This window comes from Periplaneta americana, chromosome 2 (assembly GCF_040183065.1).
Source record: "Periplaneta americana isolate PAMFEO1 chromosome 2, P.americana_PAMFEO1_priV1, whole genome shotgun sequence".
NCBI classification, from domain to species: Eukaryota; Metazoa; Arthropoda; class Insecta; order Blattodea; family Blattidae; genus Periplaneta; species Periplaneta americana.
The window spans coordinates 79,189,532-79,216,631 of NC_091118.1; the positions used below are offsets into that span (position 1 = coordinate 79,189,532).

The following is a 27,100-nucleotide window of genomic DNA, read 5'->3' on the forward strand; positions in this document are numbered from 1 at the left end:
ACTGTGAACTGAGAACTGACAGTTCTGATTTGTAAATAGTGCTTTGTGAACATTAGTTAAAATTAACAGTTCATTGTTGTTCTCAGTAATCCAAGTAAATTGTCATTGTCGTCTGTTGAGTGCAATAACGAATACTATGTTACTGTGTATAGTTGAAATCCCATTGTTGATGGGAGTAGAATTAAATTGTAGAAAGTGAAGAGTTATTATTGTAAGAATAAAACTACATTATTGTTTTTAATTTTAAAGTTACAATACTAAGTAAGACATAGTAGAAGCTATAAATGTGATACAAGAAGAATGCACAGCAAATGATGTAAGGGAGAAATTAAATGGATTGAGAAGCCAATATTTAGGAGAAAAAATGAAAGTAAGTTATTACTACAACTATTATTTATTTATTGTTCTTGCTACTGTCATTGTTGATAATAGTAATGAATTTGATAGTAATTAACATTGTTTTATAATTTTCATTGTGTTAGCTTATAAGCACCTACATTACAGTATCTTTATGTTTGAATATCCAATATGATGACATAATACAAGTTAAAACAATACCAGTATAGTTTTAACCATTTAGGCCTATATGCAATATATTTTGTAAAGAAACACTACTCTACTCATTGATTTTTCCATAACAAGAATGAAAAATAGTAATCACAAACATTTATGTAACATTTAATTTTATATTAGATTGATTATGAGCTTATGTATATAGACGTTTACATTGTATTTTTACAGATACTTAAAAGCAAAAAAGTGGAGAAGATGGCAATGACGTTTATACACCCACAGCCTACTGGTATCCATTGCTGTCATTTCTGGATAGTTCAACTGCTGCGGGCAAATCAGTTTCAAACTTCGACAGTTTGGTATCTGAGACACAAAACACTGATTTTGAAGAATCGTTAAGTACAAAGCAATTCAAATATGTCATGGAACTCTCCCTATGCCATTGTAAAATGTCTTAAAATACCTCTCGAATCTCTCGACCATGACGACCATATCGTGAATTTATTTGTTTTTCTATTGCTTGCATTTGCTAATTTTTTTCATGGGTTTGCATTTCCAAATACTGGTAGTCATTATCTTCAATTGAATAAAGCTCCCTCTGGGTATACAAATATTTTCTTTTTCCTGTTAGAAGATTGTGTAGTGTACATGCTGCTAGAGTTACTGTTGTGTCTTTGTCGGGAGATAGGTTAATTGTAGTGAAGAAAACTCGAAACCGACTTGCCAAAATACCAAATGTGCTCTCAATGATTCTTCTTCCACGAGATAATCTATAATTAAGCACTTTTTCCTCTTTCGTTATATTTGCTAAAGGATAGGGCTTCATAACGTTGTAACTCAGTGTAAAAGCATCATCAGCAAGCACAACTTGTGGAACTGAAATATTAGAGCTTGGCAACTGCTTGTCACCAGGTATTTTCAAAATTTCTCTATCAGGCAGGCATTACCGCAGAGCACTTTTGGCATATACTTCACTGTCACCGATTCGACCATTTGTCCCAATGTATATATATATGTAAATTTATAGTTTGCATCAGCAAGGGTAAATAAAATTATGCTATTAAAAGATTTGTAATTGAAGTGATGCGATCCATTATTATGTGGACAGGAAATGCGGATATGTTTTCCATCCATTCCACATTGCACCAATGGTATTAAAAACATTCCACTTCTCCTCGAATTCTTTTGCTATGTGTTTCCATTCATTTTAGGTTGTAGATACCTGAAACAAGGAAATATATTATTATTATTATTATTACTATTATTATTATTATTATTATTATTATTATTATTATTATTATTATTATTATTGCTGCTGCTGTTGTTGTTGTCGTTGTCGTCGTTGTTGTTGTTTTAAAAATTTCATAATATTTTAAAAAGAACTGCATTTCTTTAGGTACGTATTTAAACTATGAATAATTGTATTATAATGTTTCTCCTCTAATGTTGAAATAATTCTGCATTATTGTATTGATATTTGGCACTAATATTAACTGCAATATTATATTCTAGCTTCTATTATCTATCCTTCTTTCTTTCATTTGTATTGCTTGTTTTGTTTTTCCACTCTTATATATTTAAATTGTATCAATGTAAGCCACCTATAATTGGTTGGTGGTGAAGTTTAAATAAATAGATAAATAAATAGTGTAAAATAAGCATGCTAACTTACCTTCAAGTATTCATCTTTCATTGATTTGTAGATAGCTTCACAGGTTTCTGGAACTATTTTTGAAATAGTACATTGTGATATTCTGGTACTAAACTGCAAACTTGAAAAACTTTCTCCAGTAGCCAAAAACCTCAGTGTTACCATAAAACGATCTTCCACACTTATGGGGTTCCTCTAGTGCGTATTTTGTCTTGCAATATAATGTGACACTTTAGAAACAACAAACTGAAATGCTTCATTATCCATTCTTAAATACTTAGTATAGGATTTCACATCTTCACATTGAAGTTCTCTCTGTAGTGTACGATGAATTCCTTTAATGTCTCTTCTCCCTACCCAATTCTTAACCGAAATTCGTTTTTTCTTTGATCTCTTCTTTACAGTAGTACTAATGCAATAACCATTACTGCACTTACAGTTGCAACACATGCATAGAACTGTTGTGGATCTATTTTTAGAACTGTGACAAAAGATACGATAATAATAATAATAATAATAATAATAATAATAATAATAATAATAATAATAATAATAATAATAATAACAATAATAATAATAATAATATACTTAAAATTTTACATTTGATCATGTATATTTGATCAAAGATTATATCATATTCTGTGACACAGAAATTTGATAGTGTAATATAGGCCTAAGCTTCTCTGATCTAGCCCACCGGCGTGGCTCACTCGGTTAAGGCGCTTGCCTGCCGGTCTGAAGTTGCGCTTGGGCGCGGGTTCGATCCCCGCTTGGGCTGATTACCTGGTTGAGTTTTTTCCGAGGTTTTCTCTAACCGTCAGGTAAATGCCAGGTAATCTATGGCGAATCCTAGGCCTCATCTAGACAAATATCATCTCGCTATCAACAATTTCATCGACGCTAAATAACCTCGTAATTGATACAGCGTTGTTAAATAACCAACTGATCTACAAGGCATAACAGACGACTTCTCAGAGAAATCTAAATAAAGTAATTATTTCAGAACACATGTGCAGTCTTCCCAATGCTGAAACAAGGTATCGAACCGGTATAATTGCGTCGCTATCATCACATCGGCGACATTCAGCGAGCAAAGACGACCTACCGGCCTTGTAAGTTCTCCCGCGCCAATTACATTGTTTCCCAATGATCAAAGTTTAATTATGTATGTTACCGACAATTTCATTTCATCTCAACTGTCGCACACGATAGCGACGCAATTACGACATATCAACAATGAACGTAAACAAGAAGAGACTGACCTCAAAGGCCCCGAAATAGCAAAGTGCAGATCATGTTTCTTAAACTGCAAGGCACGATTATTGTATCACTCGGATATTTTGACAAAGCGTAGCGACAATAATATCAGTTAATTAGAGACTTTTCGCATCCTACTGAGAAGTCCGCGTTAAACGTTATTGTGACGTCATTAATCTCACATCCAATCAGAAGACAATACGTGTCAGAGCCTGGATAACGTTGCGCTTATCCGAGCGACCTGGTGTGCACAAATAACGTGATCAATAACGCGAGTGTAGTAATAAAATAAAATTTGCAATTATGGCTACACGACTGAGATTTACAATTAGCTATGATATGTCTTCTTCGGGAATTGTTAGCAATTAATCCGAAGATAGCAGTAGGTGGAGCGACATTCATAATAAAATTCATGAAGGAACAGGAAAGGACTTTTGCCTTCGTACAGTGGAGGACCACGTGCAACATCTCGTGCAATTGTGGAAGAAAGAAGACAAAGCAAATCTAAGGAAGTAAGTATATAATATTCTATTTATAAGTTAATGAAATGTGAACAGAAAAAAGGTTAGTGAAACATGATTGTGCGGAAGTGATGCACTGTTCTCTGCCAACAGGATCATGTGAAAGCCGGGCAAATTTTAGGCCTACATTACTGTTTTCAAGAATATAAATAAAATCGATGTGTCTTTCTGTAATTTCAAAATAATAAATCCAACTATATAAACTGGTATCTATTTCTCTGTTTACATGATAACTAAGCTTAAACAATTGTTTTTAAAACCTCTGTCTTAGATCTGGTACCGAGGAGCAGTATGGGGAAAAAGAGCAACTTTCACAACAGATAACAGATATGGCGAGAGATTTTACTGGGAAGTCATCGAAGAGTGATCCAATAATTAATGCTAGACAGAAAGGTGTGGAAGAAAGGGACCTTGCTCTGTCAAATTTTCAGGTTACCATGCCCTCCACTTCCATATCTTCCAGTCCAACAGAAATATCATAGGCTTCTTCTGATATAGGCCTACCTCTCCAGGAGACATCTGAAAATTCTGTTGAAGTAACAGCTCAAAGGTAAATAATTATAATATTCTGCCTGCATATGTAGGATATTTCATGTACAGTATGTAATCAGAATCTGTTACACTATATTGCTGTGTTCAGATTATTGTAATAGGTTTTTTATTATTCTATTTATTATAATAGTAAGATATTTTGAATAGGTCTATATTATATTCACTATAATTGTGTGGACTTCATGTGTGTTTGTATATTTATAGAAACCGAAAGAGAAAGGGAGATCAGCTTAGTTCAGATATTATGAAATTCATGGAGCAATAACACAAAGATGAAGTGGCATGGACGGAGCAACAACAACAGCTAGAGAGGGAGAAATTTGAGATAGAGAAGCAGAAAAGATTGCAAAGGATTGAAATGGAACGAAAACAACAAGCTATGATGGAGAAAATTATTAATCTTCTTGGAAATAAATGATACAACTTAAGACCAATATACCGTAAGCCTACATCCTACTTTCACAAAATAAATAGGCCTACTTTTTATTGTCTTGTTCTGATATATATGGTACATTTAACTTCGCATTTCACTTCACACCTAATTACTTACTTTTTTTAAATCACATAATTTATGTTTAGTAATAGAAACTTATCAGTTCTTGCTGCATAGGCATAAGTTTTGTTTTCCGGTTGCAATTTAATTCCCAATTCTCTTAACAAAATCATTCCGAAATTAACTTCTTCACAATGAAAAGAGTTGAATATTGTGGCATACAAAAATAATGATCTCAGAAATTAACATATCCTTTAGTTTATTATACTAGTTTTCAAAAGTTCACTTAGTTCAATTCACAAAACCATTACTTAGTTCTTTAATTATATAGACCTAATTTAATTTCCTAATTTTAAAATAAACATTTCTCAATTCAATTGTAGCATTCAATAGAGGAAACCTAGATCTGGAAACTGGGCAATATTTAGTCTCAATTATTATTTTAGCCTACACTTAAACATTTTCTGTAAATCCAGTTCAATTAACAAGAATTGAATACATGCAAGTTTTCTTATAAAATATTCATTATTTTAATTGTAAACGTTTTTGGTTGCTACTTATGTACAGTTGTCAAAAAAAAGTGGTCGCACTCTTGAACAGTGAATACTTTCTAAGTCCACTTCGGGTCACGACTTTGTTACACTATCCATGTGCTTGCAGAAACAATTCCGGAAATATGGGATTATTCCACATCTGCGTCTCGTAGACCAGAGGTAGAGTGCTTGCTTAATTCAAATTCAAATTCAAATTCAAATTTATTTACAATTTACATTTGAAATGAATACATGTGAATAGATACCCGAATTGAGCATATGCTCGTGCTCGGGTACAGTCCAGTAGTCTACATAAATTTTACAGGGATAAAATAATAATGCTGAAGATAGAAATAATAATAATAATAATAATAATAATAATAATAATAATAATAATAATAATAATAATAATAAAATAATCGTGACAGAAATGATACAAAGATTGTAATACAAAATAATTCATTAATAATAATAATATTAATAATAATAATAATAATAATAATAGTGATAAAACAAAAATATTTACAATAATAAAATAAATACTAACACGAATAAAATAAAATATAAAACCACTAGTGAGAGTTAACACAACTTAAATAAGCATATAATAACCGGAAAAAAATGACGAACTCGAAAATCAACAGAAAAGTTCGTTGTATCGCAGACGACAGCAACCGCCGTATTGACATTGTGTTGTGCATTAATGGTAGTAGGGGGGAGCCGAAAGTCTACGTAAGTGCCATTCTCTTCGAATCTTCTCGTACAATCATGGGAAGTTAATACTGCAAAAACAAAATGTCTACGAGTGGAACTGTTCATTATTACCAGGATCAATACAAATAATACTGAAATATATTAATCTAGTTTCAGTTATAGATCTCCCCTTTTGTGCAAGAGGTATCGTATGAAAATATTTTATGAATGGCGGGGAAAATATAAATTTCAAGAACTCTCTAGTGACAAGAGATAGTGACAAGTACAATCAAGTGTATCTGTGGCGATGCTAAGAAATCATTTATTGGAGTTATACACTGTTATTAATTAAGAAAATGATCTATTTATATTTATTACAATATTTTATCTTATAGGTTACATGCATCAGATAAATACAATAAAAATTAGTACCATATAATGCTAGTAACAATAAAAAAAATAAATAAATAAAAAATAAAATTGATCAAATATCATACAAACATTTTCACTTTATTTTTAAACTTAAGAATGTGTAAATTGCTTAGGTCTGAATTATTTTTCAATACTGAATTGTATAGTCTTGGTCCATAATTCCTACTGTGTCTTAATCCAGCTGTAGTGTGGCATTTAGGTTCTACCAAAAGAGTTGGGACATTTCTTCTGGTGTTATGTATATGTTTTTCAGTTATAAAATTCATTCGATTTTTGTGAAAATAAATTAGTACTGTATGTTTATATGTTTGCTCAATTTTTAGTACTTGGAATTCAGAATAAATTAATTGTGTCGGATAATCAAGTGGTTTATGCAGACAAATTTTGATGATACGTTTTTGTAGTAATATTAATGGAGTTAGGATAGTCTTTGTCATTCCACCCCATCCTATTATTCCGTATTGAACGACTGATTGAAACAAGGCTAGAGCGAAACCAGGTGGCCCGGGTTCGAATCCCGGTCGGGGCAAGTTACCTGGTTGAGGTTTTTTCCGGGTTTTTCCCTCAACCCCAATACGAGCAAATGCTGGGTAACTTTCGGTGTTGGACCCCGGACTCATTTCACCGGCATTATCACCTTCATATCATTCATACGCTAAATAACCTAGATGTTGATACAGCGTCGTAAAATAACCCAACAAAATTAAAAAAAAAACAAGGCTAGATAAACGACACGGAGAACATAGGTAGGCATATATGCACGAAAGGTTACAAAGTTGTGAATTGTTTTCCGTAACCTATTACATAAATATGTTACATGTTTATTCCATCTTAAATGTTGATCAATGATAACACCTAAGTATTTAACTTGCGTGGATTCTGTCAAGGTACAGCAATTGCAATCAATCAAGTTTATGTTACTGCAATTGTGTACTTTTAAATTTGCATCCTTATCGAGTTTCATTTTTCTCAGACTAGAAGCCGTTAATGTAAAAGGAACTGCAGTTGTTTTTTAAATGTTCAATGAGAGCAAATTTTCATCTAACCATTTCTTAATTATATTTATACCTCTATTAGCATTTAGGTAGGCATCATTCCAATTCGACCCACTAAGAATTACGGCTGTATCTTCGGCATATGCGAATATAATTCCAGATGTGTTTCCTATATCAATATTTAGCAAGTCATTGATGTATATTAAAAATAGTAGAGGGCCTAAAACCGTACCTTGTGGCACACCTATATTTATATTACGAATTTCACTGATTCGAAGGTTGTGTGCTCAGGCCTTCTTCAAGTTTCCATTTTATTTTTAATTGTTCTTTAGCGATATAAATAATATTCAAATTATCATTTATATTATGTTATCGTTCTTTATCGATATCAAGTTATTTATATTTTGTTACCGTTCTTTCAGCGATATAAATAATATTCAAGTTATAATTTTGTCTAGTCTGTTATCGTTCTTTGGAGATATAAATAATATTCAAGCCATCATTTGTATTTTGTTATCGTTCTTCAACAATATGAATAATATTCACTTTTTTATGTTCTATTATCGTTCTTTAGCAATATAAATAATATTCAAGTTATCATTTATATTCTCTTTTCGTTTTTTAGCGTTATAAATAATATTCAAGTTATTTATATTCTGTTATTTTTCTTTCGCGACATAAATAATCTGTATTTTATGTAAGTACCAGTAATTATTGTAATACAAATAACCATTTTTCTTTGTAAAATAGGTTATTTTATTTAAATGATTTAATATAAATTACATAATATCTCATTAATTAAACAAACCGATATTTATAATTTATATTCTGTTATCGTTCTTTAGTGATACTGTATAAATAACATTCGAGTTATTTATATTGTTATCGTTCTTTAGCGATATAAATATTATTCAAGTTATAATTTATATTCAGTCATCGTTCTTTAGCGATATAAATAACATAAATTTAATATTAAGTTGGAACAATACAGTTGCACAATACTGGTGTTAGTTTTTTTTTTTATATTATTACATTATACTATCTTGAAACACAATAAAATGAAAAGGGGTGACGAGGAATTGAATCTGAGACGTTGACATCTAAATTCCGACGTTCTTTCGCTGACCTACGAGGGCACGAGTTTGAAAACACTTGCGGAAAAATTGGTCCAATCCCCGTCTAAGATTTTCTGATGATTTGTAGAAGCCAGTCCAGGATGCGGGGAGGGAGGGAGGGAAAAAGTTAATTGGGATTTCCCGGTCTCTGATCGGGTCAAACATCCTAATAGAACTAATATTTAACCCTTGCGGTGAATTTCGGTGAAGTCCAGAGGACCCAATTAGTCAAATCCACTCTCCTTATCTCCACGCTTGGGCCCCCTGGGTTCTAATAAGATGCGAAAGAGACAGTGATGTGCAGAAAGCAACGGGAATTTACCGCATATATCCTTTCCAAGAAAAACTGCAAACTTGAGCAAAGGAAGCTTTTAATAGAAAAAGGAGCATCTTCTGCGGACCTCGGGAAAAAGAACTACGGAAGAGATTAATGAAGTGCTTCGTGTGGAGTGTGGCATTGCATCGGGAAGAAACATGGACATTACGACGAAATGAAGAGAAACGAATAGAAGCGTTTGAAATGTGAATGTGGAGAAGAACGGAGCGTGTGAAGTGGACAGACAGAATAAGAAATGCAGTTGTGTTGGAAAAAGTGGGCGAAGAAAGAATGATGCTGAAACTGATTATAAAGAGAAAAAGGAATTGGTTGAGTCTCTGGTTGAGAAGAATAATAGACGACATTAGGATATGTGGATCATGTGCGGAGACTAAGAGGAAGGCAGAAAATAGGAAAGATTGGAGAATGCTGGGTTTGCAATGAAAGACCTGCTCATGGGCAGAACACTTATGTATGTATATCCAGAATCCCTGTAATGTCGTGTCTAAGAACAGTCGCTATTTGCAAAGACTAGTTGATTCCATGCCCACTCGACTGCAAGACGTGATCGAAATAAGGGGAAGATAGACTAAATAATGAATCATGTCTTCTTGTTTTGTTTTTGAACGCTTAATTGTTTGAATGTTCTAAGGCAGACGCCAGTAAGTTTCTTTTGTTTATGTCACGAGCGATATTTTTGTTGAGAATAAAATCTTTTTTATTTCCATTTGCAGCCGCAACGTCATAATGAAAAAGTCAATACATAATAAATGCATGAATCTGATGTTAATTACTAAAATAATCGTAAAAAGAAAGGAGCAATTATGTATATTTTGTCTCTCTCTCTCTCTCTCTCTTAAAAACAGAACAAAAAGAACATAAAAAGCACGAGCTTGTATTCGAACGGAGAACTTCACGAATAAGAGGACGGAACGCTATCATTACGGTATCAAGAAACACACAGAATACTTTAATTATAACTGTAGATATCAGGCAACGTCGTCCAACAACATGTAACATCGCCTGTCTCCGAATTGTAGCGAAGATACCGGAAGGGAACTTTGCTTCAAGAGAGCGGCCACTTTTTCTTTTGACAATTGTACATTTAATTATTTCAAATAAATATTCTTACTGTAACAAATATTCCCTTAATGAAGGGGGGGAAAATGTTAAAGTAATGTCCAATTTGGCTGCCATACAAACATGTGTGACAGTTGGTCATGAGAACATCTGTGAAGTACATTTTCTCTGGTTCTTGAAGATTATTTTTTTTATTTTTCTTGAAATCAAGAAATGCAAACTCCCTAATTATTTTACCAAATCCCCACTCTACTGCTTGTCTCACAATACTCATGGCACTATTAAAATGTATTTGTTGTGGAGTTAGATTATTACCAGTAAAAGGCTGTTGAGAAGCTTTTATCATCTAGTCTTCTGTCAAAAAATCTGAAAGTTAGAATTTACAAAACAGTTATATTACCGGTTGTTCTGTATGGTTGTGAAACTTGGACTCTCACTTTGAGAGAGGAACAGAGATTAAGGGTGTTTGAGAATAAGGTTCTTAGGAAAATATTTGGGGCTAAGAGGGACGAAGTTACAGGAGAATGGAGAAAGTTACCACAACGTAGAGCTGCACGCATTGTATCCTTCACCTGACATAATTAGGAACATAAAATCCAGACGTTTGAGATGGGCAGGATATGTAGCACGTATGGGCGAATCCAGAAATGTATATAGAGTGTTAGTTGGGAGGCCGGAGGGAAAAAGACCTTTGGGGAGGCCGAGACGTAGATGGGAAGATAATATTAAAATGGATTTGAGGGAGGTGGGATATGATGGTAGAGACTGGATTAATCTTGCTTAGGATAGGGACCAATGGCGGGCTTATGTGAGGGCGGCAATGAACCTCCGGGTTCCTTAAAAGTCAGTAAGTAAGTAAGTAAGTAAGTAAGTAAGTAAATAAAAGGCTTTAAGAGCAGTTCCCTTATAGGGTATGCAGAATCCCCATATAGGCTAAGACAATCTTTTCACCATCAGGGAAGTTAACACATTCTTTAAGTTCACTATAGAAGTTAGAGCGATGAAGTATCCCCGCATCATGCATTCTTCCAGGAAACGGCCCTTTCAAGCTTATTATCATACCATCTGGACAAACTGTGGACTGATATTTCACACAATACACTCACTTGTGACCAGAAAAATATTCTTCTTGGTTCATAGATGGTCTGCATATTGGTCTTGCAGTGCCATCAATAAAACCCCAACAATTTTCTATTGGCACATTATGTGAATCAACAGCATTGGAATAGAATCTCAATTTTGCCCCGGTAAACCACCTTACATTCCTTAAATTAGTTAGTAAGAAAACTGCCTTCCCATGAATAATATGCATTACATGCTTGCATACCATTGGAATGTAAGAGGCGGATAAACCAAAAATTCGCTCTTGATCGGTCAGTCTATTAGAGTAGGCAAGGCGCCGGAGAAAAATGCAGAGGCCTTCCAGTCCAGGAAGAAAAAGTGTAATAATTAAAATCTTGAAATCGTCTTTAAAATTATCGTAAGAAAACATATGTATTATGGTATTTGTAATTACCTGATAAGCTGCGATCTGCGAGTTTTAAAGTAGCTGGTATATTCAAAAGATTTGCTAGTTGATGCAAGTCATGTTTCTCAAATCGGAAATGCTACAGGCATTCTTCATTCGAGAAACTGTCTAGGTTAATACGTGGAAATTGCATCGATCTTAATACTGCATTTTCTCTCTTTTTTCCTAGGACTAATAAATATAATATCTTCAAAATCTTTTATATTATCCAATAAAGCGATGGTTAATAAATCCTCCATGATTTACATACAGAAGAAACAACTTGAAATAAATTATATGTAACAGCTGATTGCAGTGTCGAAATAACAAATGATGGCCATGGAGAGCGACCGAAGAAGTGAAGGTCATGGAGAGCGAACGTTTCCGAATACTGTACATCCGAAGAATAAAACACTGCTTACGTGGCGCGAAAACTGTCTCGTGGAGTAATTCCGTTAATCTAACTACGTCATTGATTCGTCATCACTTCAAGCAATATAACGTTTATCGTTTAACACAGAAGAGTGTTGCGAAAAGTCTTATGTCAACTAACACGTCACAGCTATGCAATATCAAAACCTTCACTTTATTTCAATACTAAAGGGAGAAAAAATAGGTATAGATGAATTTATAGAAGGAAAGAAAAAGAAAAAAGAAAGAACTTGAGCTTAAAATGGCAAAATATTATTTTTGTGTAATATTGTAGGAAATATTTAATATACACTGAAATATGTAAAAATATGTAAAATGAAACTTGAATACAGCAATGTCCATGCTTCAATTCGTAGATATTTTCCGTTTCTGTGTGTCTACATATAAAGGAATAGAATATGTAATTACATAAAAATTCGGGTAAAACTTCAGAAACCTTAACATATCTTGCGCAGGAAAGTGTTTCTGATTACTTTACATTCGGAACCGAACTACTTCCTTCAAATATATTTTTTTAATGTACCGAAGTACATATGATATTTCCATGCAGATATTCTGCGTCATCATACGATGAAAGAGTAATGGAACGGAGAAAAATTCTCTCCGGCGCCGGGATGTGAACCCGGGTTTTCAGCTCTACGTGCTGATGCTTTATCCACTAAGCCACACCGGATACAACTCCGACGCCGGTTAGAATCGTCTCAGATTAAGCTCCAACTCTTGGGTTCCCTCTAGTGGCCGCCCTCTGCACTACGTCATAGATGTCTATGAACGCAGGACCGAAGTCCACACATGTGCTGAGGTGCACTCGATATGAGCGACTAGTTGGCCGGGATCCGACGGAATGAGCGCCGTCTTAAATCACGAAGTGATTTACGCATATCATATATATTATTTTAATGTACCGAAGTACATATGATATTTCCATGCAGATATTCTGCGTCATCATACGATGAAAGAGTAATGGAACGGAGAAAAATTCTCTCCGGCGCCGGGATTTGAACCCGGGTTTTCAGCTCTACATGCTGATGCTTTATCCACTAAGCCACACCGGATACAACTCCGACGCCGGTTAGAATCGTCTCAGATTAAGCTCCAACTCTTGGGTTCCCTCTAGTGGCCGCCCTCTGCACTACGTCATAGATGTCTATGAACGCAGGACCGAAGTCCACACATGTGCTGAGGTGCACTCGATATGAGCGACTAGTTGGCCGGGATCCGACGGAATGAGCGTCGTCTTAAATCACGAAGTGATTTACGTATATCATATATATTATTTTAATGTACCGAAGTACATATGATATTTCCATGCAGATATTCTGCGTCATCATACGATGAAAGAGTAATGGAACGGAGAAAAATTCTCCCCGGCGCCGGGATTTGAACCGGGTTTTCAGCTCTACATGCTGATGCTTTATCCACTAAGCCACATCGGATACAACTCCGACGCCGGTTAGAATCGTCTCAGATTAAGCTCCAACTCTTGGGTTCCCTCTAGTGGCCGCCCTCTGCACTACGTCATAGATGTCTATGAACGCAGGACCGAAGTTCACACATGTGCTGAGGTGCACTCGATATGAGCGACTAGTTGGCCGGGATCCGACCGAATGAGCTTAATCTGAGACGATTCTAACCGGCGTCGGAATTGTATCCGGTGTGGCTTAGTGGATTTTTTTTATTATTTTAGTAGGTTATTTTACGACGCTTTATCAACAGCTTAGGTTATTTAAGCGTCTGAATGAGATGAAGGTGATAACGCCGGTGAAATGAGTCCGGGGTCCAGCACCGAAAGTTACCCAGCATTTGCTCATCTTGGGTTGAGGGAAAACCCCGGAAAAAACCTCAACCAGGTAACTTGCCCCGACCGGGAATCGAACCCGGGCCACCTGGTTTCGCGGCCAGACGCGCTGACCGTTACTCCACAGGTGTGGACGGCTTAGTTGATAAAGCATCAGCACGTAGAGCTGAAAACCCGGGTTCAAATCCCGGCACCGGAGAGAATTTTTCTCCGTTCCATTACTCTTTCATCGTATGATGACGCAGAATATCTGCATGGAAATATCATATGTACTTCGGTACATTAAAATAATATATATGATATGCGTAAATCACTTCGTGATTTAAGACGGCGCTCATTCCGTCGGATCCCGGCCAACTAGTCGCTCATATCGAGTGCACCTCAGCACATGTGTGGACTTCGGTCCTGCGTTCATAGACATCTATGACGTAGTGCAGAGGGCGGCCACTAGAGGGAACCCAAGAGTTGGAGCTTAATCTGAGACGATTCTAACCGGCGTCGGAGTTGTATCCGGTGTGGCTTAGTGGATAAAGCATCAGCACGTAGAGCTGAAACCCGGGTTCACATCCCGGCGCCGGAGAGAATTTTTCTCCGTTCCATTACTCTGTCATCGTACTTCCTTCAAGTTTGCTACAAACTTCTAGGAACAATTCAGATTTTATAACGCAACTGTTAAGGTACGAACAGATGAGAGTTATTTTCCTGTGCGTCAAAGTTGATTTTTCAGAGATTCAGTAGCGGAAAAATAATGCTTTTCTTCCAACCGGACGTGCGCGCATAGTCGTATGATCGAGGGGGAAAAGGGTCGAAAATCCGTCAGCACTGAGAATATAGTCGATGCATTATTATCCTACCCACTGAAGAAAGGGGGCACAAGTAAAATTTCTACGTGTTGATTTTAAGCCTCAAAATGACAGAAAATTTCGCAACATTCACCAGTTATTAAGCCTACAGATCATCCCGTATGTCAGAGGATTTCACCAATGCAGGTGTCATGATCATCCATATACGCTAACGGGTATCGCATGGTCATGACAAGTGTAATCTTATTGGAAATATTCAACCGAAACTCGCATACCCCCATATGTCAAATTCTTTGTAAGATGAAATTGTATGAAATGAGTGGAGTTGGAAGGTGAAATGGACTATGTCGGTACAATATATTAAATTTGTAAAGTTGAGGGAAACAGGAGACTCCTGGAAAACCATGAAATGAAATGTATTATTCCAATGTCAAGGATCTAATGTTAAGAGTTCGCCGAATGATAATTTTAGAAAATAGAGCTACCTACCTCGAAGTAGAGGTAAGTTTGACTATGTTTGTGTATAAATTTCCAAGTTAACATAGGATTCACGATATGGGCCTATATTTTGCTTTATATACTTAATAAGAGTACATTTCTGCTACGTTAATATAGATATCTGCGTGATCGATCATATAGCTACTTGATACTAACAACATATTTTTATTTTCATCTGAGTACTAACATATCCCTATGTATTATGCAAAAAAAACGAATCCAGACCTAAAACGTCACTCAATACATAGAAAAATTTCGACAGTCGGAAGGCCAAACGATTTATTATATTCATTTGTTGTAAGGATTTCAGGTTGATTGATCATAGAGAATAATAGCATGAATTTTGTTGCAAATTTCGCTAGGAATGTTAATGGTTTTATTCAACTCCATGGGTAAACCTGCATCCACAAAATGAATTCACACAGTAAAATATACAATAAATTATTCGATCTACTGGATAATATCATATTTATATTTTACTATATTTTGATATAATTATTCTTATGATCTATTTTTAATAAATATGTCTACAACATATACTAAAATCTGTAACATGTTAACTTTAAAAATATTTTTTATTTTTTATTTCATTTCATACGAATTTCTTTTCAAAAAATGTTGATAAATATAATTTAAAAAATAACTATACATTCTATCTTAAAGAAGTTACTATACGTTGTTCACATGAGAGAACTTTACATACATACAAATTTGATTAAGATATCTTAAGTACGTTTTGGTTTATCATTTAAACGCTGCCCAGCTGAAAAAAATTCTCAAAAACGTTTCATAATTAAAAAAATAACTATTGGCTTTTCAAAAACATTAAAATTATTTATTGATGTGCAGATGGTGTATATTAAGCATGCCACACTGCACACTTTGCAGTAGAGAATACGAAAAGATTCTGAGAAATTGGGGGAAAGAGGGGTGAAAAATGTTCCATGCCTGTTCTATGCAGAGCTAATGCTTTTACAGCTATGTTAAGGTGGGAGTACACGTTTCGCTAGTATAACATTAATGTTTCAACATTTTTCCCTCTGAATCTATAGGTCCTCTGAAAACAAAATGAAATGCTAGGTTTACACGGCGACAGTTTAGAGTGAGAGAAAGTGTTGCGAGCATATACAAAAGAACAGGCTGGTCAGTGCGTTTTTCAACTATGACAGAAACACAACGTTTTTCGGCCGCTGTAGTGTGCAATTCCTCTGAATTGAAGAAGACAGAGGAGAAATAGATATACGTGGGAAAAACCCTGGATATCTCGCCGGAACACGCTTGGAGCTTGGCAAAAAAGACACAACTATGAAGATTGTCTTTAGTATAAAGGTCACATTATGCTTCCTAGCAACAGCTTTATACCCTAAACACATTATTTTATTGTTCTTAACAGAATAAATTATGAATAATAATAATAATAATAATAATAATAATAAATAAACATATGAAAATGGTAGACTACATTGCTCATGTAAAATGTATTAAGTTTCTTTCATTATGTTCGAAAAGGTATCGTGTATGAATTGAACAACAGGAAGGTAGTGCCTAAGTTTATAATATGTAATATCTTTTCATATCAAAAATGGCAACCATTTATTTTAATATAATTGATATGTAGAAGTTATGAACTTAGTCTAGACCATAAAATATTGTACGAAGCATTTAATACGCAACGATGAGTCCTTTAAATGCCCCAAATGTCAATGTCAATAAGTGTTCTGCTACAAATATCTAGAACCGAACAGCGCTCTGAGCGGCGGAATTGCGTCTCTACACTTACACGGCGAGAGTTTAGAGAAGAGAGGGCTAGAGATTATAGCTAAGTATAGCTCGTGCGGAACTTGGTGCTGGTGAAACTTGGAGGGAGAGAACAGTATTGTGGTGTGGGATCGACTACCGACCGATGTTATGTGACGAGATGCAAGCGAGACTGAACACGCGTTACCCCCTCCACTCTTAACCGCACGTACACTGCGATTCACCCCTTGAGGTTACTGTGGTCTTTATGGGGAAGGCGATGTTCCTACACTTTCCCTCACTTTGAGCGCATTCCGAATCTCACCGGTGAGCAATCCGATGGCATCACGGTGTTCCGAATTCCACCGATGACGTCATTGATGCTCCACCGGTGTCGCACCGGTGCCATCAACTTGCAGAGGTGGTGGCAGGCTCCATCAGCCGTCATCAGTGAATCTGATTGGTTCTTGTATAGGGCGGGAATTAGCAGACGAATGACATCGTGCACTGTTGTGTCATGGCGGTGTGTTCTGCTTTAGTTCTGCTGTATTGTTTGTAATGAGCACAACGTAAAACAATATGTTAATGGCTTATGAGGGAACATGTCAACCGACCAGTTATTACTACCGGTTCAAGAAATAAGTTGTTTATTATCTCTTTTATTTGAACGAGATGGCAGTACGGAAATTTCGCAAAATTTTGCTAGAGTAGCACAGATAACCACTTACACAGTCGCCATGACAGCATCGATTCTTCCAGCAGTTTTGTTCCTTATTTTCGTTGCAACGTGACGTCATTGATGCCACCGGACCGGTGAGATTCGGAATACGCTGTTTCGCTTTTAAAGACGTTGCCGCGACAACGGCCACGATGGTCAGAATGTAGGGGCGGAGGGTTTGTTACCTCGGCCTGCGACTGCGCTACTACTTACGTGAAACACATTAGACTCTTGTTTTCGACTGTAAGTCTAATCACGTACAGTGTTTACAAAACATTCAGAACAGAGCATTGTCAAGATACTTAACTCACCTGCCAGCAGCATAATTAGTCTGGTAGCGCCGCAACACCCAAGTCAGAGTCAGAATCGACGTCATCGTTGTCGCTATCGTCGTCAGAGGAATCTTCTAAATTTATGATGACGCTGTCATGAATAACGTCCAGCAAACAGTCAGTGTCCCACATGTGTTGCTCGATACTTTTAATATGAGAGTCATAGTTCCTCCACTGCTCGGGCGTCACATCGTTTACACTGGCTTCCACAAGCTCCTGCACCCTATTTAAATTAAATGTGTTATTTTCTAGCGCAACTTTCCTTTTAATCTGGCTCCAGGTCTCTTCTATTGGGTTAAGTTCGCAATGATATGGGAGTAAACGCAGAACTTCATGTCCTTCGCCATTTCGTCTATTATGAATCTGGGTTCATACAGAGGACGGACAGATTCCACTAGTTTCAACAATTCAGTCTTAAGCATGGAAGTATCCGTTGTACGCCCTTGTTTGTCAGCCAAGACTGAATTGCTAATTTAGTATTGTTTTTAGTTGGAAGTCTTTCAGTTTTCCTAGAATGGATAGTCGCGTTGTCCAATACAATGACACTGTTTGGTGGAATGTTCGGAAGAAGCTTCTCTTTGAAATATTTCTCATACATGGGATCGTCCATCTCGTCATGGTAATCTCCAGCCTTTTTTCCGTGGTACACCAATTGGGCTCCTGGAATGAAGCCATTCTCGGTACCGGCGTGAACTAATTTAATACGTCCACCTTTCCCTGATGGCAGCTTGTTCCCTGTTGTAAGCAATTTCCTTCTTGTATCTAATGCTGAGGTTATTGTCTTGTCAATCCAAGATTTAGAAGTAGTGGAGCCTGCGTTTATCCAGGTTTCATCAGTATACACAATACTTCTGTTCGCAGCTCTATGACGTTTGATAGATCGCAGATAGCTGTGACGCCAAGCAATAATATCGTCTCTGTCTATCAATAATGAATCTCTCTTTCTTTTCACAAATTGAAAACCCATGTCAATTAAAAGCCGTCTCAGTGTCGATAATGATATGTTTGGAAGATCAGGATCAGCGTCGAGAACAGATTTTAACTTCTTTAAAGTGGGTAACTTATTCTGTCTATAGAAACAATGAACTTGCCTTCTAATACCAGATTGAGTCAGTGAATCATACAACTGCAGCCTAGTCTTCTGATTTCCAGGGCTTGTCTTCTTCACTGGAGTTGATAATTTTCCAGCTGTAAGGAATTCTTTTTTTATCGCAAGTACTAGCTTGTATGAAAATCCGGTAGCATCTGCAGCCTGAGCCACAGAACAAGCGCCACTGTTCCTAAGTACTTATATACATTCAGCACTATTCCTCTCTCTTTGGAATTCAGTACTCTTATTTTCACACTTAGCTTATTGTAACATTCAAGCGATTTTTCCATATTTACAAGTTGTTAACTACCTATTGAATGTTTTGAAACACTGCACTAGATTATTAGGTCTATGTGTTAAGGCTATAATATATTATATATATATATATATATATATATATATATATATATATATATATACACTTACACTATTTCACTAAACCACAACGAATTACTTCCAATGGTTTTCCTTAACGCTATAATATATGTATATAGGTACACTCTCACTATTACACACACAATAATATCAGCAGTCAATGTTTTTGAAGCAGATAGCTCAGTAGCTTACTCGGTCAACGACAGAGTACGACTGACTAGAAAGAGACAAGGGAAGAGTGACACTTTGCAACGCGATAGGATGAATGTTGCTAAGTTTCAGGCATAATCCCAAACCCAACACATAGACAGAAGGATCTGGAGACGAAATATTGCAGCAATGCACGCTATTCCTTTTCTTCAGTAACCTCAAGGGGTGAATCGCAGTGTAGAACTGGTTTCTCCATCAAGGTCAAGCTTCACCAGGTTCCGTTCGAGCTATATCACCGTGTAAACGGTTTTGAGAATAGGTATCTCGTTGGCTCTAATTAGATATTAGAGAGACTAAATAGAGCGGCCTTGAAAACTGCTCTCGCCGTGTAAACACCCTGGACAAAGAACTCGCATATGTTCTCAACTTTCATTATAGCTACTCTAAATTATTAAACTCAGTTGAACTTTTTCACAAATTCTCGCGACAGAAGCATTATAAATGACGGCCAAAAGCAATGGAGTGTCGAAGACACGAAGATTGATTGAAGCATATGAATTGGAAAGTTGTTTGTGGAATCTGTTTAACAAGTATTACAAGAATAAGGACCTTGAGAAATCAGGCATTGTCAAAATTAGCTGAGACTGTTGAGGCGTCTGAATTTGGCTTTTAGTTTTGTTCATTTATTGTAATTTGGCCGTAATTTTAGCAAGGTCCATTGTTTTAGTTGTTAATTATTTTGTGGGTTTTATTCTTGCTTATTTATTTGCTGGAGGAGGTACAGCGAAAGCTCAATAATAATAATAATAATAATAATAATAATAATAATAATAATAATAATAATATTATTATTATTATTATCACTATTTTATTATTATTATTATTATTATTATTATTATTATTATTATTATTACTGTGCAATCATCACCATTCACTTGATGTGGAATATTTTCTATATTCCTTTAATACTATTGATAATGCATCATATTAATAATAATAACGCTCACCTAGTACATTACAAACAAAACACATAACTGGTACAGTGGGGTCTGTACCGGTATATGTTAACAAGAATATAGTTATACACTAATTTAACAAAACGAAATAGGCACAACTATTACAATGTATTAGTAGAACCATTATAAACACAATATTATAATGAAGGAAGATGAACAATGTTATGTGAAAAATTGTTTTTTTTTTTCTTTGAACACTCGCTCTCTTTTGAGGAGCTTAAACGCAATCAGTCATTTTCATCGGAAATTCTGCATACTTTTTTTTTTTTAACATTGGAGGTAAATTGGACTTCGGCCCTTGTAGCAAGAATATTTTTTTTTTCCTCTTTCATTTTGGGGGGCACAAAGCACATCTTCTTCTTCTTCTTTTTCTTCTTCTCAAGAACCACTTCTTCAGCTGCATCCGTTGCCTTTCTTTCATCAGGAAGCCTGAAAATTGTCTTTGTACAGGGTTCCTACAAAAGACCTTTCCGGTTTCGAACACATGTAATTTACGTGCTATGAATCTGAGGTGCATGAAAATAGTACCAATGGAAAGAGAAACTCCAAACGTTTAGTTTCTTGACTTAAAGATGTTCAATGTGTCCCCCCCTAGTAACACACACATCAAGCCTATAGTCAAGTTCCACGTAGGTACACGGATTTTCTAACCCCCCGATTCTGAGGTTATGTCTGTTCACCTTACCAGAAAGGTGAAAAGCGTCGTCGTCAGAAAACACCACGGAACGAATAAATTCATCATCGTTTTCAATTAAAACCTACATACTTGTGCAAAAATTTTCTCGTAGCACTTTGTCCTCTAGTATTAGGGCTTGCAGCAACTGTAGTAGGTATGGATGGAGTCGCACCGCTTGCGAAGAATCGTGCCTTCAAATCTGTCTACCATTAACGGATTTTAGGCCCACTGGGTGGATCTGCACCAAATTTTGTTCGGCAATGCTTTTGCACATTAATAACCGACTGGTTCACATGAAAATTAAGCTCTTCTGTCTATAGCAGCCATTTCGCCTCAACAATGAACAAATTTGTTTATATGCACTATTATGAGGCGTGTTATCAAGTAGGGAAACAATGTTAACACAACTGAACTTTTCGAGTTTCTCTTACCATTGGTACTATTTTCATGCATCTCTGATTCATAGAATGTAAATTACATGTGTGCCGACTTGAGCTATAATTTGCACATTTTTTATCAAGACTATCAATCCCGTCCTTCGTGCAATTATAATATTCTATACGAATAAATAAATAATGACTCACCTAACAATATTAGTAACGCAAGTGCTATTCGCGGTCAGGTTAAACAACTGCTGACACACTGCTCAGAAGTTAGATGGGTGATGATGTCATAAAAACGCACTGACCAGCCTATTCTTCTCTAAATGCTCTCTCTCAACACTTTCTCTCACTCTAAACTGTCTGCACCATGTAAACGGTCCGGAGAGTAACTTAGAGTTTAGAATTATATAAATCTCATGAGAGCTCGCTAATGGGTTTAGAGAAGCTATATTCTGTCACCGTGTAAACACCCCGTTAGAGAGCTCTCATGATTCTTCAGAACTTCGCTCTGAACTGTCGCCGTGCAAACGTAGCATGATTATTACTTTAAACCTGTATTTCAAGAGTTATGCGCAAGCTTGTATAATCTCGTACGCAACAGTCGCGAGAGTTTATGAAAAAGTTTAACTTAGCTGACTAATTTAGAGTAGCTATAATGAGAGCTGACAGTATATGAGAGTTCTCTGTTCAGGGTGTTTACACGGCGAGAGCAGTTTTCAAGGCCGGTCTATTTAGACTCGCTATTTAGATATTAGAGTCAACGAGATACCTGCTCTCAAAACAGTTTACACGGTGATACTCAGCTATAATTTCTAGCTCTCTTCTCTAAACTGTCGCCGTGTAAACGTAGCAAATGAAATTCACATGGATTATTTTCAACATTTCAAGTTCATAACGCAAAATATAATATTTCCACACTCTTATGGATTTTCGAACCATAGCATAAACAAGACAAGGGAAAATTTCTTTATATATATATATATATATATATATATATATATATATATATATATATACATCTTGTCTAAACCACTAACTGTTGGAATAGTTTCATAGTTGAAAGGAAATGAGTAACTGTGCGAAATATACCATTTTAGCAAAGCTTGAAACTTTCAATACTCCCTCAACAAATTTTACAGACTACCAGTACTTAGTATCGGGGAGTATGGTTCAACTAAAGCACTGATAATAACGATAATAAATAACAATTAAAGCTATATTTGTATGCCGGATACGGTTTCCTCTATTGCTGCTACTAAACCTGCAAAATACAGTATTTGACATGCATTCAATCAAATATCCCACAAACAATAGATGTAGACCAGATAACTACCTATTCAACATGTCAAACATCACTCCAAACAGTGACAGCTGTCCGACTTTACTGGTTATTTTAGAACGCCTGTTTAATAGAGAGCACAGAATGATTTCGTTGAATGTCATGGTACTCGTTGTGACTCCACTGGTGGGCTCAGTGCTTCGATGTCAAGAGGTAAAGAGATTCAATAAAATACTGTTAAGCTTGTAGTTTGTTTACGAATTAACTTAATTTACACACTACATCAGTACTGTTTAGTCCTATATTTTAAAAATGTGATGTCATTTATCATGAGTACGGCTTGGGTCGGCTTTTCGAGCCCTGGACCTGAGACGGGTCCTTGCTCTTAGGCATGCTTTGGCTCATTGTGCTCCCTATAAGATATATATGCGATGTTTGTCCAAGTTCGACAGGTGGCCTGAGTGGCATTTGTAATCCAACGCTTATAGATGTGCCATCCTAGCCGCTTATAGAGTCAGGTCCCATCCGCAGTCGCGTAGCCTGACAAGCCCCAGGGGCCTTGAGATCTAAGCACTCCCTATATCGGACTCGAAAACTCGTACTACCACTAACAAGGGAACATTCAACACTGCAAGGTTGGATAGGACCTTCAAATGTTGTACCTACATTAAAAAGTCGCATTATAACACATTTTCGAAATCGACCTAAAAGACAGTTAAATAATATTTGGAATAGAGCAATTCCACGTGTAACTGACTGACATTTACAGTACACTTTTACAGCAAAATGTCTGCCTAAATTGCATAATGGGTTGAAATTAGACTCTGTTACCGCAGGATTTTATAGAGGGAAGTGTACACTTAAGATATATATCAAATAAACGTCTTTAATAGGAAAAGTATACTATTTATTTACGTCCAAAGTGTGTGTAACAGACTGACATAAATGTCAACTCTCTCTTCGGGTGAACATGGTTCTCCACAGATTTCTCTGAATTGTCATTGCTGATACAATTTTGCAAAATATAGTTCGGAAAGGAAATTGTAATCTTCAGTTTAAGTTGAAAACGACCTCCAAACCACAATTAGTAATGGAGATATGGCCGAAAAAGTGATGTGTAACAGACTGACCTCATTCTGTAACTGACTGACATCTCTGAATTATAAAATGAAGTTGCACTTACAGAACCGTAAATAGTACAAAATAATATAAAACTTGATAAGTAGTAAATTAACATAACGATCTATTTAAATGAATAATATGTTTTCCAGAATACAAAAATTAGTTTGCTTAACCATGCATCTCAAATGACACAAATTAATGCACATACAAGTATTACATAGGCCTACTTAATAACATAAAAGTTCTTTCTCTGTGATTAAATACTGTATATACAAGCCATATGCATTGGTGTTTAATTTTAGGACTATAAGAGTGTCACAGCAACCTTTACAGCGCTTATCACTCTATATGGCATCAACTCTCCAGCGTAAGACAGTATGTTACGTTATTCAAGCGCGTTCCTAATCATCTGGCACTGACCTCCTTATCGATTACGATAAGGTGACGCAGATCACAGTTTATATTTCCCATGTCTATGGCTGTTATATATTATGTTCATAACAATAGATTAGAATGTTGAGTTATACTTTTATATTGAATTTGAAACATTGGAATTAAACACGTAGAAGCTCTCCACGGCACTCGTTGACTCATTTAGTTTATTTGTTTATTTTATTAGGTTATTTTACGACGCTGTATCAACATCTCAGGTTATTTAGCGTCTCAATGAGATGAAGATGATAATGACGGTGAAATGAGTCCGGGGTCCAGCACCGAAAGTTACCCAGCATTTGCTCGTATTGAGTTGAGGGAAAACCCCGGAAAAAAACTCAACCAGGTAACTTGCCCCGACCGGGATTCGAACCCGGGCCCGGCGGCCAGACGCGCTGACCGTTACTCCACAGGTTTGGACGACTCATTTAGTCTAACAAGTATGTACTGCAGGAACACTGTCAATATGTCACTTGTTATCTGAACAAACATTAGTTTCTTTTCACACACGGAACCTGTGGACCTTTCGCACTGATTGTTCACAAGACAGTTGTACATATTCTACAACATAGGGATCTAACACTTTCACGTAATGAACTCCATGAGATGCCGGAATAGGTACAAGATGTTCAAATCGTTTTTCGAGATACTTTTTTCCTTTGTCTATCTCAATCTGTGCTACCTCCTTAACAATTTTTGGATGTTTTTATTGCTCACAATGTTACAAAATTCTTTAGACCTTTGTATCTTCTTCTCCGATTTCGCAGGCATCCATACCATCCTTCTTACTTGGCCTCCAATCACATCCACGGCCCCTTTGCCATGATGTGATTGAAAGAAGTTCCATTCTATGTTAAATCCAAATATGCGAGCAAGCAATGTCACATTGCTCAATGTTTACTTCTGTTTAAAATGACTCGCTGCTTTACCTGAAAATATTTTTACCACCTCAATGTTCGGCAGAATCGCCAAAATTTCCGAAAACACATTTCGTAGACAAACATCCACTGCATATTTGTCATGTGCTACGTAATCTGACACTAATGCAGAGGATTTCTTCTGAACTTCCCTGTCACCTTTCTGTCTAAACCAGGCAACATCAGCAAATATTGAGACCTGCCTATTGCTCCAATGAGCTGCCTCAATCTCATTTTGCTTTTTTCAGGTATAATTACTGCACACTTATCGCCAGTTCATGTATAACTTCACCAAGGCCCTCCAAGTAACTAAGCACACTGTGAGAATGAACAGCATAACAGCTGATAGAGCGACATGTCAGTAACTCACAATGCCGCTGTGGAAAACGAAATCACTTTAGAAGAAAATGTTATAATACTTTTTTATTGGTCATGTAGTAATAACGCAGAATACCAAAGGAAATTTTAATTTGTCAATTATTGTGCTCTGTGGAAGAGTTTTTGTATCTTTCTTGTGACGGACTGAACGTAATTTACAGTACAAATAATTATAATGATTTTATGTTAATTAGGATCTTAGGATACTTCAAATAATTACATATTTACTTCAAGGAAAGACCAAAATATAGTATACACAAAAGACGGCTCGAAATAAAACAAATTTACGTGTCCAAATTGTGACACGAAACATAAGTATCTATACGTGTTTTTTAAGCGTTTGGAATATGGCAAGATCTGCAGCAAGTTATAGACTAAAAGAAAGAGTATTTTAAACATTATCTTACGAAATAAGGCGATTTAAAGTATAAAGAAACATTTCTTCAACAAAAATACTCCCTCATCAATTTCAAGAAACTCACCTCAGTATGACATTTTCGTGGAATTGCTCAATATTAGTAATGGTTTGGTAATTTGAAATCCCTGATGCTTTCGCAGGGAAGAAGGCAAGATCTGTGTACTAGATAAGACCTGTGTCGTGAGGCAATGGCTGCTAAGTACGCAGTCTGACATCGAACATAAAAATGTACTATAGTTATAGAGCTTGGTTTAATTTGAGAGAAATTGAATATCATAACTACTGACGGTTTCCTGGCGAAGTGATAATTCGAAATTTTCTCGGGCTTCCAGCCAGATCATAAGTTGGTGATTCACCGACGTCTCGTGGATGTTCATCTTCCTCATCTTCAGGGTTAAATGATGTGTAGGGAAAAAAATCGAAAAATCGAAAGGGGATAATTGGGAGGAAAAATTTAAGGTACGCATAAGGCGTCCTTGTAAGAGGTTGGGGGCTGCACGAAATTATATATGTGAGCTCCAAGCCTGTTGGCCACTAGTCTCACTCCGGGTTACGCTGCTCCAGCAAAGGAGCTCTAGAAAATTTTGAAGGGGATAACCGAAAATGGACGTAACCTCTTAGGTACCACATACGTGAGAGAATTGAAATGTGATCAAGGGATCACGGGACGGGGCGAGGGCGAGATGGTTGGTGTTTGCCGTTAGGATGGCTGGTGTTATCTTGCATATTGAAAGGGGCTTAGCCATTTCGCAGTGCAAGTGGAGTCGTGAAGACTCTGTCATCTGTTGTTCGATGACAAGGCAAGTGAAGGCCGTCGGAAGAAGCGCCTGAAATCTAAATCTGCAATTTGAGAGGTCTCTGTCCTTTCAAATTGCGACTAATTGAGTG

The 27,100-nt window shown here is 36.2% G+C and overlaps 1 protein-coding gene and 1 non-coding gene across 2 annotated transcripts in view; one reads left to right on the forward strand and one right to left on the reverse strand.

Moving 5' to 3' along the window:
* The first annotated feature begins 4,359 nt into the window (after positions 1–4,359).
* LOC138694365 (uncharacterized) overlaps positions 4,360–27,100 on the forward strand; it is a 96,948-nt gene continuing 74,207 nt past the window's right edge. Inside the window, exons 1-2 of the mRNA XM_069818029.1 lie at positions 4,360–4,492; positions 4,699–4,934. The gene's annotated coding sequence lies outside the window, so the exon portion shown is untranslated. The remainder of the gene's footprint in view (positions 4,493–4,698; positions 4,935–27,100) is intronic.
* On the reverse strand, positions 13,074–13,145 carry TRNAY-GUA (transfer RNA tyrosine (anticodon GUA)). The gene has a single exon. It is a non-coding gene; the product is annotated as a tRNA-Tyr (tRNA).